At 36.7% G+C, this 12,282-nt stretch overlaps 1 protein-coding gene and 1 pseudogene across 2 annotated transcripts in view; both read left to right on the forward strand.

Annotated features, from left to right (window-relative positions):
• The window catches only part of GFOD1 (Gfo/Idh/MocA-like oxidoreductase domain containing 1), a 140,676-nt gene that overhangs the window by 32,476 nt on the left and 95,918 nt on the right, over positions 1–12,282 (forward strand). The window lies entirely within an intron of this gene.
• Positions 1–12,282, forward strand: part of LOC141502759 (large ribosomal subunit protein eL6-like) — a 30,917-nt pseudogene continuing 18,635 nt past the window's right edge.

Genomic DNA, 12,282 nt, shown 5'->3' on the forward strand with positions numbered 1-12,282 from the left:
CCATGCTTTTTCTGTTTTACCAAATTGTCTTTAAGGAAGATTTCTGGTTTCCTCTCCTCTGGTTTCCTCTGAAGAATTGCTGCTATACAATTGAAAGTATCATATTGTGTGTCACATGTGTAGAAATATATATATATATATATATGCATGTATATGCACCCTATTCGTATGTCATGTGGGAATATAAAATTAGATAATTAGAAGCAGAATTAGAGGAATATCTAGAATGCTAGAAGCAGATGTTGCCTGCAGCATGTCAGGTAGCCTCTTAAAAGTAGGACAGCCCCTTTGGAGTTAGATTAAGTCAAATGAGTCCTTTGAGAATTCATTGCCTACTACTCTTTAATCATCTCTTTTGCCTGCTCTTGTTAATTATTTTATAGTGTTTTAAATATGCAGCATGATATATGGGAAGTTACTCCATACATTGGGATATGACAATAATGTATAGTAGGTCAATGCCATTCTAATATGGCATTGACCCTACATAGAGAGGTCAAGTAATTTGGTCTGAATCTGAATGCATTGAGTGGAAATGAGATTGAAAAGAGATGCATGCAGTCCATGCTTCTGTTGATGTAGTCCACAGAAATATATAGAAATATAAATACATAAATACAAACAAAATTTTCTCACATCTGAATTGTTTTTACTAGTTTTCTTTCCTGGATAGCAGTTTCCTTAATATAACAATAAGCTAGCAAAATTCTTACTCACCTAATATAAATTCTTACTCACTCTGACCAAGCGGTAGGTGGTTATTATCAAAGCTATATTAATGGTACAGTAGGTTTAGAATCCTCCCTCAAGACTAGAGTTTCTAGTCTATATATAAACTTACTGAGCCACATGAAACTTTAAGGTTTAATTATAGTCAATGTTATGATAACATTTGAAAGAAAATGCCAACTCTCTATTGGTTCCTTTTTAATAGAAGGAATCCAGGTGCAGATGGCACAGTACCTCTGTTTAGGGAACTTAATAAAGTTGTTGGACTCTCATGATGCTAGATCCTGAGTTGGGGATCTAGAGATAGTTGGCAACAATTCTTTATAATGGGCAAATAATTGTTGAGTAACTATTGTGGGCAAGGTAGTGCAGTAGGAGCTGAGATGCTCATTACTATTGATATTCAACAGTAACAGTGGAAAAGTAAAGCAAGTGAAGATTACCTCTGTCACTGAGCTTGGCCTGTTTGCCCTTTAGTATACTCTGAATCTATATGCATTGAATGGGAATGAAACTGAAAGGAGATGCATGGTGTCCATGTGAAGATAGGAGTTAATTTCTCAGTTACTGTAGAGCCCCCATTTGCAGGTCTTGATACTGCCCAGAAGAGCAGGTTGGTACTTTGTCTCAGAATGAGCCACCCTATCTTTATTTGTTCCAAGTGAGTTGGTCTGAATCACTAAGAGTCTTTTGACAGTTTGACATGAAGGGAAGGAAGAGAGGATATATGGTTGTAATCCTTTCCCAGGAGAATATCTGATTTACTGAACTGTATTGAATGGCGGATTTTAGAAAATGACATTCCTTTTTAGATTACTCTTATAGTAAGAAAGTACTTGTTTTTTCCACTTCCTTTAAAAAATGTGTCCCTTGCTCTTAATTCATTGGCTAATGGAATCATCTAGTGTGAGAGACTCTTCTACTCTATTAAGACTGACTTCCATTAGGAACTTAGTTCTCATTCTACAAGTTACAACTGAGTCCTGTACTTAGTCAACAAGAAAAGAATGCATATATAAAGTTTTTTTGTCTTCCCCAATTCCTATCTATATAGGAAATGTTTAACTAATAGACTACTTGGTAAAAGTGAATAACAATAATAATAATAATAATAATAATAATAGTAATAGTAATAGTAATAGTTACCATTTATATCATGGTAAATACTTTACAAACATCATCCCTTTTGATCCTCATAACAACCTGGGGAGGTAGGTACTATTACTGTACCCATCTTACAGATGAGGAAACTGAGGCAAATTGTCCAGGGTCCCCCAGCTAGTAACTGTCTGTGGCTGGATTTGAATTCAGATCTTCATGACTCCAAGTCTCATAGTCTGTCCACTGTACCAGCTTGGTGCCTGAATTAAGCCAATAAATTATGTTTGGATATGACCTAAAGAGGTTTTTAGAAAGCTGGAATAGAACTTGAAAATTAGGTACCTTTTGCTTTCTCATTTTAATAAGTAAGGAAACTGAGGTCCAGAATTGATCAAGTCAAGAGACTTGCCCAAGTCACACAAATGATAATTAGGAAAGCTAGAACTTCAGTTCAGTTTTTCTCTACCCAACTGTGGTTTGGTTGTTATTCAATTGTATTTGATGCTGAGCAGAACCAGGAGGAGAACATTGCACTCATTAACAACAACATTGTGAGTTGAGGCAAAGGTATTTGGGGTTAATTTATTTCCCTGGCTGCTCACTTCTTTTTAGTGTTCCAGTGAGTGAGTTTATGCATTTTTAAGTGAAGGAAGCTAACTGGTGCCACTTGACCTTCTACATGCTTAAGACAGCTCTAATATGGGTCTTTGTGTGGGTGTTTCCCATTAATTTGACTGGGCTGCTTCTCTTCTGAATTAACTTGTTTAGGTCCAGCTAGTTTGTAAGCACAGGATGAAACTAAATCTCAAATTTGCTGTCAACTGCTATTTGGACTTAATGCCTGAGGTTAGTCTTTTTGGGCTCCCCTCCAAGTATTGTGACCTTTAGGGAAACCTCTTGTGACTTTTTAAAAACTGCCTTTCATTCCGTGTCCTTCCCACTTCCTAGTGCCCTCTAAAAGTCAAGTTTTCTTTTTTTTCTATTTTTTCTTTTTGATTGATATTTATTTTATTTTTCCAATTACAAGTTGTATGTTTTTCAATATTCATCCACTTGCATATTTATAAGTTACACATTTTTCTACCATCTTCCCCTCCCACCCCCCTCCCCACAGCTGCAAGAAATCTAGTGAAAGCCTGGTAAAAGTTGTACATGTACATTTTTGTTTAACATGTTAGATTTTGAGTATGAAGAATTAGGACTAAGGGAAAAGAAAGAAAACCATGAGATAGGAAGGAAAAACGTAAGAACTGTGAATATTTTTGTTTTTGTTTTTTATCTGAATTTGGATGGCATTGTTCATAACAGGTGTCCCAGGGTTGTCCTAGCTTTCTGAACTGCTGAGAGGACTGCAGCCTTCAAGGTTGATCAATTCACAGCATTGTTCATGTGTACAATGTTCTTCTGGTTCTGTTCCCTTTTTTCAGCATCAGTTTGTGAAATTCTTTCCATTAAAAGTCAACTTTTCTGCTCAAGTTTGTTCACTTCAATGCACATATGCTTATTAAGCATCTACTATGAACAAAGCCCTGGGATATGAAGATGGAGTGGTCATCCAGGTAAAAGGAGAGCCAAGAAAGAGCAGCATCACAGAAGCTAGGGATAGGGAGACAGAATTTAATTGTTAACAAGATTGAGCGACATACTTCTGAAGTGGAGTCCCAAACAGTCTTTTAGAGCCAGAGGCTTTGACTTGAGATGTAAGACCTTGAGAATGTGGGAGTCACTGTTGCCCTGAAACCTTACAGCAGAGGAAAGATTGCTGAAGGTTTGTGAAACTAGGATTGGCTTTCTTTTGGGAAACATGAGTCCTGTGAACACTGATTTTGAGTTTGGGATTACTTAGATGATTTATTGATAGGAACTTCTGAAAGAATTAGTCCTAGCATGTAAAACTGAGTTCAGATTAGGTTAGAAGCTGGACACACACACACACATGACTCCCTAAGAATTTATTGTTCCTTGGGACCCCCTTGCCTTCCAAGGATCTGTATTCTTCCACTTAGAAGCAGATAGGGACAGTAGCTCATGTTAGGAGTACTGAGTACTGTACTGAGGAGTACTGTACTGAGTCCATTTACACACTGTTGTGTTTGTGTCTGTCACACTACAGAATGATAGACAGGGCCAGAGGTCAGTCATTAAGATCAACCTTGGCAGCCCAGCAAAGCCTCATCCAGGGACAGCTAGAAGTTTGCTGTGAGTGACAGCAGGAGGCAGATAGCAGGAGGCTTTAGCTTGCCCATCCAGGAATGACCTTTCATCCAACCTATAGGGAGGGAATGCTTCTCTCTGCATATAGGAAGACTAAATAACATGAATATTTATGGAGAGCTGTCAGTCTCAGTTCTGTGCTGTGTCTCTGAATCAGAACTGTGCCTCAAAGGAGTGAAAAAATCCAGTCAGCAAAACAGAGAAGACAGCATGAAAAGTTGTGGCTTATCTGAATGTGTGGTTGTATGCTTATGTATAGGGGCTTCAAGTCTCACACCGAGAAAGATGCTCTCAGCCATGTTATAAGGAGGTGAGTATTGAAGGAGCAGAGCATGCAATGGCAGAATTGGAAGATGTGACGGGAAGAAATGTGTTTATTATTGTTTATTATGAGCAATAATTTAAATATAAATGGTTGTTAATGTTATAAATCTTAATTCTTAATAATTACTGATAAACTAATAATAAATTAATAATCATATGATACTCTAAGGTTTACAAAGTACTTTGCACATGTTACCTCATTTGCCTCCCTAATTTTCTTAGTTAACTCCTTCTCTTTCCTTACCTCTAAGTGGGTCCTTTTAAATGTGTAAAGTATTGACATTGTGTACTGGTAGGGGTGTGATGCAAGGATTGAAAGAGAGAATGACGCCTCCCTCACAATTGAAGAAATAGAGGGTGATATTGGTGACCTGACATTTCCAGTGCCTATATTTTCCCTTCTATATTCCCCAGACATTCTTTCTCTTTAGTTTTTAAAAGAAAGTATGCTCATATTCATAGAGTATTACTCTCAAAAAGAAGCAGGCTTGTTTTCCTTGGTTAAAAAAAATAGAAGATACCTTCCTGCTCCCTCTACAAGCGAGGAGTCAAATGAGAAAATCAAACACTTAGTTACTTTCTTTTTCCAAGATTTTTCCCAACATTTTCTAAGTATTATATAGACCTCAGCATACTTTGTATGGGGAATGAACAGCAGGAATTCTAAATTTATAATTGCAAATATCCTATTTTATGGATCAGAAAATTGAGCCATAGGAAGTTGACCCATCTCTGAAGGATTATTCAATGAAGTTTATTGACCAATAATTATAGATTTATATGTTTATGGTTGTTTTTTGTTGTTATTGTTGAGACCTGATTTCATTAATGTGGGTAACTTTCAGTGTGGAAACGTCATTCACTTATTATTATTATTGTGTTCTTTCAGTCATAACTGACTCTTCATGACCCCATTTGGGGTTTTCTTGGCAAAGATTCTGGTTTGGTTTGCCATTTCTTTCTCCAGCTCATTTTACAGATGAGAAAACTGAGGCAAACAGGGTTAAATGGTTTGCCCAGAATCACACAAGTAAGTTTCTGAGGCTGGATTTGAACTCAAGTCTTCCCAAGCTTAGGCCTGGAGCTCTGTTTATTGTGTCAACTAGCTGCCCCTAGCATCCACTAATATATATCAGCAGTTCTTTAACTTATCATCTTAGAGATTTGCCAAAGACTGAGAGGTTATAGATTTTCTGGGGTCATACAGCTAGTAACTCTGAGGTATAGAATCTGAACCTCAGGTTTTCATGGTACCTAGTTCTAGTTCTCTCTTGTCTGGGTCAGGCTGTACTTTCCATATTTTGGTTATCTTGAGTTGAATATTTACTAGCTGTGTGACTCATCTTTATAATCAAACATGATCACGCCTTTTTAAAAAATATTATTTCTTTTTCTAGCCACATGAAATAGTAGTTTTTTAAAAATTTTACTTTGAATTTTGTAATTTTCCCCTAATCTTCCTCCCCCCCCCTGCAGAAGGCAGTTTGTTAGTCCTCACATTCCCATGGTATACACTGATCTAAGTTGAATGTGATGAGAGAGAAATCATATCCTCAAGGAAGAAAAATAAAGCATAAGGGATAGCAGAATTATATAGTAAGGTAATAGATGGGTCCCCCCCCAAATTAAAGGCAATAGTCTTTGGTCTCTTTTCAAGCACCACGATTCTTTCTCTGGATCCAGATGGTATTCTCCATTGCAGATACCCCACAATTGTCCCTGAGTGTTGCACTGATGGAATGAACGAGTCCATCAAGGTTGGTTGTCACCCTCATATTGCCTGTTACGGTGTGCAGTGTTTTTCTGGTTCTGCTCATCTCGCTCAGCATCGGTTCATGCAAATCCTTCGAGGCTTCCCTGAATTCCCATCCCTCCTGGTTTCTTTTTTTTTGCAAGTGAACTTTAATTTATTATTACTATTATTACAATAATTTTGTTATAAGAGTAAATATAACCCCCCTCCCCGAAATGGTAGTTTCTAATTAATCATTTTTTGCAAGATTTTGAGTTTTACATTTTTCTCCTTCCCTCCCCCCTCCCCCTGACAGAAAGCAATCTGATATAGGCTCTACATTTATAACTGTGCTAAACAATAGATCCATATTGGTCACATTGTGAAAGAAGAATCAAATCCAAATAGAAGAAAGAAAAAAATGGAAGAGGAAAAAAATGACATAATACATAAGATAATTTACAGAAATTGAAGATAATAAGCTTTGGTCTTCACTTAAAATCAACATTTCCTCTCTGGATGTGGATGGTATTTTCTATCATAAGTCTTTTAAAATTGTCTTTGATTATTATATTGGTTAAATGAACAAGTTCATCATAGTTGATTATCACCCCATGTTTTGCTTGTTCTTCTAGTTCTGCTGTTTCACTTCACATAAATCATGATTACTTTTTTTTTAGGTTTTTGCAAGGCAAATGGGGTTAAGTGGCTTGCCCAAGGCCACACAGCTAGGTAATTATTAAGTGTCTGAGACTGGATTTGAACCCAGGCACTCCTGACTCCAGGGTTGGTGCTTTATCCACTGTGCCACCTAGCCGCCCGCAAATCATGATTACTCTTGATCCTCACAGCAACCCTTTGAACTCTGTTGCAGAAATCTTATTATCTCCATTTTAAGAGGAGAGAACCACAGTTCTCAGAAATTGGGCATCTTTTTCAATGTTAGAGAACTGGGGTTATGAAAACAAAAACCTAAATGTGAGTCTTCTGACATATGCCACCTGACTTTTGACTCCACCACTACTTTTGACTCCCTCTAGACTTTTGGCAGATCCCAATGCATCTAATGTAACTTCTCAGAAAGGACAAAGAAGGGTAAGCACAGTCAGCCTAAAGTTCAAGACATAAAACGGGGGAAATCTCTCAAGCACCTCTAAATAAGAAGATGGGTAAAAATAAGTAAAACTAAGAGAAGAGAATGAGCAGTGGTCTTGAGTTCTTATCTTGAATTGAACATCTACTAACTGTGTGATTCATCTTCACTTGTACTCTTTTTCTTCATCCATTAAATGGGCATAATAATATTTGCTCTATTTCACAAGAATTTTGTGGGAAAGTCACAGAGAACCCTGCTATCTAACTGATACATATAGTATGCATGGATTCGATGTCTTTCAGCTTCTGTCTATGCCACTATCCTGCTATTATCTCATGCAAATAATTTTGGTCTTACAGAGGAAGTAGAGTCTATATAACATCTGACCCTTTGAAGAGATGTTGTGAGTCAGAGGAAATGGGGGTTCTAGTCCCGGCTCTTCATATTTCCCAAAACTCCTTTAAATAAGAGTGGCTGAGAAAGAATGTGATGCATCACTACTTTATTTACTAAATGAGAATAATTAGTAGCTTGGTGGCACCTGGATAGAGTACCAGATCTAGAGTCAAGGAGACTCAAGTCAAATCCAGTCTCAGACACTTACTAGTTATGTGACCCAAGGTGAGTCATTTAACCCTATTTGTCTCCATGTCCTCATTTGTAAAATGAGATGGAGAGGGAAATGGCAAACCACTTCAATATCTTTGCTAAGAAAACCTCAAATAGGATCACAGAGTCAGACATGTCCAGAATGATTGAACAGCAATAATATCTGGTGTGCTTTATTTTGAATATTCTTGGAAGATCTAATAAGACAATAAAATAATATAATAGCTGATATTTACATTGAACTTAAAGGTCTGTTAAATACTTGAGGAAATAGTTCATAAGATTATAGATTAAGAGCTGAAATGATCTTAGAAACCATCCAATTCACCCCCCTTGCCTTTGAGAAGCTCATTGAAAAAATTTATAGTTTCTCAAAAAGGTAAGGACTATCTTAACTATATATAACTAACAACTATAAAAAAGTTATTATAAACAACTCAACTATTACCCTCTTTCAATTAGCTCAGAAGTTTGAGACCTGAGTTTGATTTAAAACAAGTCACTTTAACCTCTCTTAGGTCTCAGTTCCTCATTGAAATGAGGGGGGGGGTCTACTTTGTACTAAGGTCCTCTTTACCTCTAAATGATACTATAAATAAGCTTAAACCTCATACCTCACTGACTACATGTATAAAATATAGTTCCTACTTCTTCAATTGCTGAAATCTACCTCTCATCTAGAAGGAAGGAACCTTCTCTTCCTCTTAGAATACGTGTCCATGAACTCTCTTCAACATTTTTGTTTCGTCAGCCCCTACACTGAGTTGCCAGATCAAGAATGCTCTTGTGTAAGAAATAGCTGTGACAACTTAGATATGACTTGCAATAATAAATTATAGAAAAGAGTGAAACTCAAGGAATCATTCCCTTTGGGAATGGCAAAAACCTCCCTGGGCTGTGGGAGATACACATGTTTGTTTGATATAATCTTTGTAGCACTTCTCTAGATATAAATAATTTTGAAAAATTTTCTTAGAGTAGGACACAACAGAATAAAGGATCATAAGAGTTTCAGATCTGGAGGAAACTTTGCAGCTTAACCTGATACTCTTCGTTGTCATGCTTTTATTTTTTAAATTTAATATATTTTATTTTGCTCCCAATTACATGTTAAAGCAATTTTTAATATTTTAAAAAAGTTTTGAGTTCCAAATTTTATCCCTCCCCTCTTTTATGAATAAGGATATTTAGGATTTTTATTTAAGCCCAGGGATTCTAAGTGACTTGCTTATGGTCTTTATAAAGTGCTTGTATAATTTTAAAACTTTAAAACTCATAAATATTAATAACTTTAGTTGAAGGCATAATAGAAAACAACTATCAGTTGACTACAGGTTATAGTTTTCTCCTTAGAGGAAGCCAGGTGGATCAGTGAATAGAGCCTTGGGCTTGGGGTTAGGAGAATTGAAATCAGATATGACCTTAGACTAGTTGTATGCTCTCAGGCAACTCATTGGTCCTCTGTCTCGGTTTCTTCAACTTTAAAATGGGAAAAATAGTAGCATCTAACTCCCATAAGTAGTCAAGTGAGGGTCAAGTGAGATCATTTTTGTAAAGAATTTAGCATAATATCTGGAACAGTAATTTATATAAATATTAGTTCTCCTCCTCTCCCTCCCCTCCCCCTCCCCTTCCCCTTCCCCTTCCCCTCCTCCTTCTTCCTCTTCCTCCTCTTCCTCTTCGTACAAGAGGAAGTTGCTGTCCAAACTTTTAGCTTAATCTTAACAATCTCCTTTAAGAATTATTTATAGATTGATGCTGCTACATCCACAGATTAAGGTATTATAGAATCAAAGTACATGAGTGTTTCTTATGATGGTTTTGTACTTTTCTCCCTGGTGTTTGTTTAGAAGTGCAGCTTGCCTGGAAGATATGTTGTGACCTCTGTCATGTGACAGTGCTGCCATGGTTACTGAGAATTATATGGCAAGGAAAACATCTTGCATTCCTTTGAAGTGATAACACAGTAGAAGAGGGCTTTGTGCTCATCCTTGGGGCTAGTTGTGCTCCCTATAGACATCACGATGTAGCTCATAATCTATGTGAGAAGCCTACTGAGTTGGCTATGCATGCATACTCATCATCTCTTCAGAGGAACTTAGCCTGAAGTTGACAAAAGAAACAGGTAGTTTCTTTTGAATAGAACACTGACTCTGGACACAATTTGAATTGGTCTGCCTGCTCCACGAGCAGCCAGGTGATGCAATGTATTGTGTTGAGATTGGAATCAGCAAGACTCATCTTCATGAGTTCAAATTCAACCTCAGGCACTCACCTGAGCAAGTCACTTAACCCCAGTTTCCTCATATGTCAAATGAACTGGAAGAAAATGACAAATCATACCATTGCTTTTGCCATGGAAACCCCAAAAGGGTATTATAAACAGTTGGACACAACTGAAAATGACTAAACAACAACAATGATTTTCCCTACCATGAAGACTGCTTTCCCATTATACCTTGCTCTGACTTTCATTACTGGAGTACTTCACTCTGCAATTATACAAGAATTTATTAAATTCCTATTTACTTTACCCAACACAGTGCTAAATAAGGGAAGTCTTAAAACATGGTCCCTGCCTTTGTGAAGCTTACAATCTAGTTGGGGGAAAAAGACTGGGGCATGAAAAAAGAGACTGTCATTGGATGGTACATGTTTAGGTACCAAAAGGGGTAAGGCATAGATTATTGGACTTCAGAGAAGGAATATACAGAGGGAGTGTGGTTCAGTGGAGAGAACAGTAAACCATGAGAATATTAACTTCTTGAAAGCTTGCTGTCTCTATAATCTTTGTCTGGCATATTGGTATTAAGTAGTTATTTGTTGAATGGGTGAATGAATGAATAAATTTGGAGCTAGAGAATTTATGTTTAGACCTTTGCCTCTGCTCATTACTCTCTGGGTCCATGAGCAACTTACTTCATATTTCTGGGCTTTAGTTTTATTATCTGTAAAATTTGGCGGGGAGGAGTTGGACAAGATCTTTAAAATTTCCAATTGTGCTAGATCCATAGATTCCATAGTATTGGTGTGACAGTGTCAGAAGAAAACATGGCTAAAATAAATCTTGATCTGGGACTTTTATTCTAAGACTGACAATCAATCAATCTTAACTTAATTTCTCCCTTTCCCCTAAGCTTTATTAATTATCTTACTTAGTAAATGGCATCCTTGTTATGGAGCTGGTCCATGGGAAAGCCTTAAAGTCTTACTTTCTAAAGTCATGTCAGTTCATCCTAATATCTTGTGCCTTCCATGTGCTTTTGTGTGATATTCACTTGAAAGGTTGGTAGAATTGAGAACAAAGGGGGAAAAAGAGTTAAAAGGTGTCTGGTTTTTGTTGCTGTTGTTGTTTTTTTGTCTGTTTTTTAACACCTACATTAATCCATAGTGGAAAGCACAGTATTTGGATTCAGGAGAGATTTAGGTTCTAATCCTAGCTCTGACATTTATTAGTTGTGTGATCATTGTCAAGTGACTTCACTTCTCTGAGCCTCAGTTAAGGAGAAGGTAGTATGTGATGGAATACTATTGTATTGTAAGAAATGAGGAGCTGGTTGATTTTAAAAAAAACATGGAAAGACTTGCATGAAATAATGAAGAGTGAAATGAACAAAACCAAGAGAATGTTATAGATAATAAGAGTGATATTTGTCAAAGAATAATTGTGAACAACTAAGTTATTCTGAGTATCATAACTCAAATCATAAGGACTTATTAAGGAAGATGTTTAGTGACTACATTGGAAAGAAAAATACAGACTAAGATCCCATTCCATTGCCTCATTGTAACAAAGAAGTGATCATGAGCTCTTTTATGTTATGCCAATAGAGTGTAAGCCATGAAAGGTCCTTCAAAGATGGAAGAACTGTGAGTAAAGCTGGTGACAGATTATATGCCTTTTGATTATTTTGGCCTAGCTAAATCTGTAGAGGCTCTTAGCAGAATGACCACAGGTGGTCCATTTTTCATCCACTCTACCTCTTAAAAGCCCTCTTTTAAGTTAGGTAGGGGTTGTGGGTTATAATGGTAGAGTGATTATCCGCATTAATAAATTTGCCAATCCTTAATATATAGAAAAGTATATCAAAATAGGGGCTTAATCTGTAATTTCATTGGTGTAAGGAGCTTCAAGGTGAAGAAAAAAGATTTCTTTGAAAATTGTAGTCTTAAAAGTCTTGCCCATATCACTGAGAATTTAAAATACTTGTCCAGTATCATGTAGCCAATGTGTGTGACAGAGGCAGGACTAGGTCCTAATAACTTTGAGACCTGAAGGTTCTCTTTATAACACACATGTCCTTATAACTGGAGGGAGGATACTGAAGACCTCCTATAGCCTTCCCTCATTAGTACTTCAGTAAAATGAATTTCTTAAATTAGAAATTGTTACATTAAGGAAAAATAAAATAGAGATCTTATGTGGAGACTACCCCCTTTCATTTCCTCCTTGAGTGTTAATCTGGTGTAATGGATT

Source organism: Macrotis lagotis, chromosome X (assembly GCF_037893015.1).
Source record: "Macrotis lagotis isolate mMagLag1 chromosome X, bilby.v1.9.chrom.fasta, whole genome shotgun sequence".
In the NCBI taxonomy this organism is placed as follows: Eukaryota; Metazoa; Chordata; class Mammalia; order Peramelemorphia; family Peramelidae; genus Macrotis; species Macrotis lagotis.